The sequence below is a fragment of the Panthera uncia genome, chromosome F2, assembly GCF_023721935.1.
Source record: "Panthera uncia isolate 11264 chromosome F2, Puncia_PCG_1.0, whole genome shotgun sequence".
Classification (NCBI taxonomy): Eukaryota; Metazoa; Chordata; class Mammalia; order Carnivora; family Felidae; genus Panthera; species Panthera uncia.
The window spans coordinates 66856095-66861373 of record NC_064812.1 but is presented as its reverse complement, the minus strand read 5'-3'; the positions used below and the strand labels follow the sequence as shown (position 1 = coordinate 66861373).

General features: G+C 40.7%; 1 long non-coding RNA gene across 1 annotated transcript; it reads right to left on the bottom strand.

Moving 5' to 3' along the window:
• Nucleotides 1-604: 604 nt before the first annotated feature.
• LOC125924654 (uncharacterized) lies at nucleotides 605-1751 on the bottom strand. Its single transcript, XR_007458501.1, has 2 exons — nucleotides 1707-1751; nucleotides 605-930 (listed from the first exon to the last, which is right to left on the bottom strand). It is a non-coding gene; the product is annotated as an uncharacterized LOC125924654 (long non-coding RNA).
• Between the last annotated feature and the right edge of the window lie 3528 nt (nucleotides 1752-5279).

Below are 5279 nucleotides of genomic sequence, written 5' to 3'. Positions count from 1 at the left end.
CACTGATCTTATGTCCCAGGCTTCAAGTTCACAGCAATCTATATTCGATAAACATGCACAGAAAAGGAAATGGATAGCGAATCTATCATCAAGGCAGCCTGCTGTCAAAATACATGAAACCAACAACACGGAGACTTCGTCTCTTTCCTTCCTTCCTCCTTTCCTCCTTTTCCTTTCAGGCATGTGTTTATTCTACACACATTTATTGGACATCTAATACCCTTCACATATCCATTGCCAGCTGATCTTTTCAGGCCAGGCACATATTTGCATTTTATTTTCATATCCAAAAATCTGCCTAAAGTTGAGCAAACTTGGGCTGAAGACACAGGGATCCACTCTCAGCGCTTGGGTGTCCCAGCACCTGCCAGTCGCGCGTCCCCGGAATTGAGGACATCGTGTTTTCAATTTTCTTCAATAAAGCAATGAATCTGGCAATTTGCTGGCCTGCTTCAGCTAAACAGAAAGGACAATTTGAGAAAGATCATAGTTCAGGCCCAGTCAGACGGAAACGATTGAAAACAGAGAGCTGGCCGCTATGTTTCCCCAATGCAGCTTGCTGTCGCAGTTTGACTGACAAACTGACTTTTTTGAGGTGCTCATGCCCATTTCAGTCAGAGTTTATTGAAGGTGATTTTGATCTTCTCCATGAGGCCACAGCAGTGGCCATGCCATCTGTCACCTTGATTGCATCGTGGATTCTCTGGAGAGAGCGCCATGGCTCCTGATCATTTACAGATTGTGCTGCTTTCCCCTCCATAAGGACCACATGCACAGAGCCAGATGGTGAACATGCACGCTTATTATAAGTCTTTATCTCCGTGCAGGAAGGAGAGGAACCATTAGGTCTCCCTCAGGAGCTCTGCTCCTCTCTACCATCATGCTGCTCCTCAGCAAATACAGTCTTCTTCAGCTGTCATCAGCCTACCTCTGAAAATTAAAAAAATAAACAATAATTCCATCAGCCAAGGCCGGGAAACCAAGACTGTACAGCAAAGCAATCCCCTTGCCTGGCCTTCCCTTCTTTTCTCTAACCTCCCACTTGCCTGACTGTCAGCACAAGGTAAAAACAAGTTGTTTGCGAATGCATCATTAATGTGTTGCTTTTTTAAGAGGTCAGGAGGGCCGGCTGCTCAGAAATAAAGCGACATGATCCTATTTTCTGTTATTGGGATCATGGCTTCCATTGTATTGGCCTCATTCTTTTTTATTTAAGGATTTCTGGTTCGTTTTACATATTTTACAATTCTACATTGTTTTTCTACAATAATGGCAGGAAGGGGACCACCTGTGTGTCAAACATAAGGGACCGAGGCACTGTTTACCAAGAATGGAAAACCCCAAGTACGATGGAACTCTAGAAAAATTTCTTTTAGTAAACTCTCCATTGCGAAAGAGACATAATGTGGAAGGCTGGGGACATGTCTGAAGAGCTGAGCAAGCGCAGCTCAGAGAGCCAACCGATGGCTGTTAAAAATGTGCATCTTCTCCCAAACCACCATTGTCACTTACTGTTAGGAATTCCGAGAGGGTCCAAAAGAAAACTAAGTGAAACTGTAACACGTGCAAAAATTAATACTGACAAAATAACACGTTATTTGTAAATGAAGTGATTCTCAACTTTTTGATTACATAGGTGTAACTTACATATAGTAGAGCACTTACATCTTAAATGTATATTTTGGTTTTTACATATAAATACTTACCCAGGGCCGGATATAGGACATTTCCAAAACTCCAGCAGCAGCGGGCTTGTGATAAATAAATAAATAAATAAATACTTATAAGCAGATTCACTAAGAAGCCCATGTCCCCTGTCTTCACTGCTCTTTCCATAAACAGTACACCTGAGATGAGAAGTCTCTTCTCACATGGACACTCTCTCTCTCTCTCTCTCTCTCTCTCACATACACACACGCACACACACACACACACACACACACACACAGAAGAGAGAGGGAAAGAGAGAAGAGCTTGGCCTTTGCCACCAGGAGACCCCAGCAATGTAGGAAAGCCCCGATCAGTGAGCAGCTATATGCAGAATCTAGGGAAAGCTTTTCAGTGACCCATAACCTTGAAGGCTCACCTACATGAGTCATTCATTTCGAATAACTGCCATGTTAACCCAATGGTTGCAATTACTGAGATCCAATATCTTCGCTCACACACTAAATATAAGTGATCCCAGAGCCCACTAAGTCACATAATCTCTTTGGTTTATGTTAAAATGGCACAGGATTTCTCTCTCCGTGAAATGCTAAGTCCACAATCTCGTACACACCATTTCTCAAGGATCTGGCTCTTCCAGAAGTATTAGCCTTTATTGGGAGTGCAGAATAAGCTACAACAGAGTAGTTGTAAAAAAAAGTGACTATGAGAAATCACACACACACACACACACACACACACACACACACACAAGCTGCTTACATCTCCTCAAAAAGTAATTGCATCCAAATAACTTCCTACACCAAGCCCAAAGTTATTCCACTGTTATTCCATTCCATGTCAGTTGACATATTAGGGACCTTTCCAGTGGATAGTTGAATAAAGACAATAATGTATCAAACAGACCAACTTCATTTTTATAAGTTCATTTATAAAACCCATCAACTTCCATGATGGTACGGCTTTATTTACATTTTCTGTGAAATAAAACAACTGCTCTTAACGGAATAAAGTCACTACCAAATATTTTTAGAGGAAGAAATTTAGTGTGGTTTTAATCCAAGGCAAATGTTTTTTCAGAGAAGAGGTTTATTCTTAAACCAGCTTTTTTTTTTTTCACTTTGGGGCATTGAGGAAATGTGTGCCCATAACACTGTGTGAAGGTGTGGATATGTGCAGGAAATGTGTGTATTTGGGAGGCTCTTGTGCTCACTATACTTGAGATATTTTGCAAATGATAGTTAAACACAAGAAAAAATTAGTCATGTCTGTCTAAAATAATTCCTGGTCCCTGAACATAGCACATGGATTTTTAAAAATACCAGCATTCTCCCCAATGTTTATCCTTTTTCTACCCAGCACAGATAGGAATAAGTTTGGGATTAGCTCTACCCTAGTTAAACAGATGATCTTGATCTTTGTAACATCACATTGTTCTGTGCTTTTGGAGCAAAAACCATTTATAGGGATGCAAATTGAAAACCAAATACGGTTCACCCTCTCCAAAAGGAAAGAAGAGAATCAGAAATAATATAGTGCATTCGATTAAAAATAAAAATGTAGTTTTATAAAGTGAAAAAGATTACTAGGGCCCAGGAAAAGGAAAGGGAAACTGGGCTTGATTACTTAGTGTTAATGAAACATGCTAAGAGAGAGGAGACTTCCTGGCCCCCATGTGGGGAGAAGGTAATCCTGCAAATCTGGAATGTTTTTATTTTGTGTGCTGGTTCTGTCCCTTCTAGCAAGGCTAGGCTGAAAAGCTCAGTGCGCTGCCCCCACCCCCCTCCCTGCCCCCAACTGCGGCCTCATGTTCAGGTGCAGGGAGAGGCCAAGAGGGCATGGAATCAGGCTGGGGTTGAATTGCAGCCTTTTTACTTGGCCTTGTACTTCGGCAGGTTGCTTACTTTCTCCCAGTTTCACATTCTCTATCTGCCAATGAGCTAAACAATTCCAATCTCCCAAGTGAGGATTAACTGAGATGAATGAGAAAACATCTCACATGTATCTGGTGCGGACTAAGCCCTTAAAGCATGCTATGACTGAAATGAAACCAGAACAGGCGTCACCATTTCTGGTAAAAGGACTACAAATACATACACAGTGCAACAATGAAGATTACTAGGTGTCAGTGTAGAAATCATATTTTGTAAAGCAGCCAGAACTGTAAATGCATATTTGATGGCAGGGAAGTGGGCACGGTGATGAAGAACAGACATCCTGCGTCCAGCTGTAGGCTCCACCTGCCATTTAGTAACCCTGAGACCTTGTGCACGTTACTGAAATTCTCTGTGTTCCCGTTTCTCCACCTGAAAAAGGGATGACAACGAGGAACGTACCTCAGGATTAGATGAGATAATATAGGTTATGTGCATCGCAAATCGTAAACACTGTAAAAGTTAGCCAGCGTTCCGACTGCTCCGATGAGCAGTGAAATAGCGGCTCGTGATTTCATCCTTTGCTAACTTTTGGCTGTGGCGTAGCCATAAAATCTCATTGCAGCTCAAAAGCCCAGGAAACTGACCAAAATTCATTGTTCACTTTTATTGGCTGTTTTTGGTTTCCAGTGTTTGCTAAGTTGGAACTATTGTTTATTTTATTTCATTGCTGCAAACCATACCTATAAACTTACTAAGCTGTGTCCCATCTCTCTCTCTCTCTCTCTCTCTCTCTCTCTCACACACACACACACACACACACACACACATTCTTTGGGCAGGGTAGGTGTTGCTGGAGCCATCCAAACCCACAGCCATTACTGAGACAACACCTCCACAACAGGAGAAAGAGTGGCATTATTTTGGACTCAAAACTAAAAGACTTGGATATTGGCCCTAATTCTATTGCTTAACCTTGGATAAAGCACTTTTTCTCTCTGTAGCTATAAAATAGGTATTGCAATGCTTTGTTATTTCATGGGGTTGCTGTAATCTGTGAAAGGACTTCAAAACATCAGAGACACAATACAAGCTTAAATATCAGGTATTCATATTCTATGTTGAGACAGCATCACCACCAAACATTAATGAGCATTGTACAGATTAATGAAGATTTCATAATAATTGTATAACCGTCAGAGATAAGATTCTAGTTGGGAAGCAAGAACATCAAAATCCACAGCCTTCTGAACCACTATGCCAATACGGAGCAATAACTAAATTCTGCTCCCAGGGTCTCAGGAGTTCCTAGATCAGGTGATTTTGATTAATAGAGTGGACGCATAAGGCTCACATTTTAATTTTGCTTCTTCCTATCTTTGAGAATACTTCCAATATTATATTTTCTATCCTCCAAATAGCATAAGACCCAAATGAAAGTAAATCCAACAAAATCTGCTTAACTCAGGCTGCTTTAAAATAAGAGTTCCTACAATGGGACAGTTGGTCCCATCCTGGTTTAATATGTCTGCAGTACAAAGGGTCTTTGCTGCCTCCTGTTCCTGCAGAAAAAGGAGCTTATTAAAATAAATGTAGAATAGAATTTAAGCTCCTAATAGGAATGGAAAAACAATTATTATTGTTTATTAATAACAAATAAATCTATTTTTCAGGTTATTTTTTATTCTCACACTGTAACTTAATTCAGTAATATTCAGATTTCAAGGGTTACTTCCT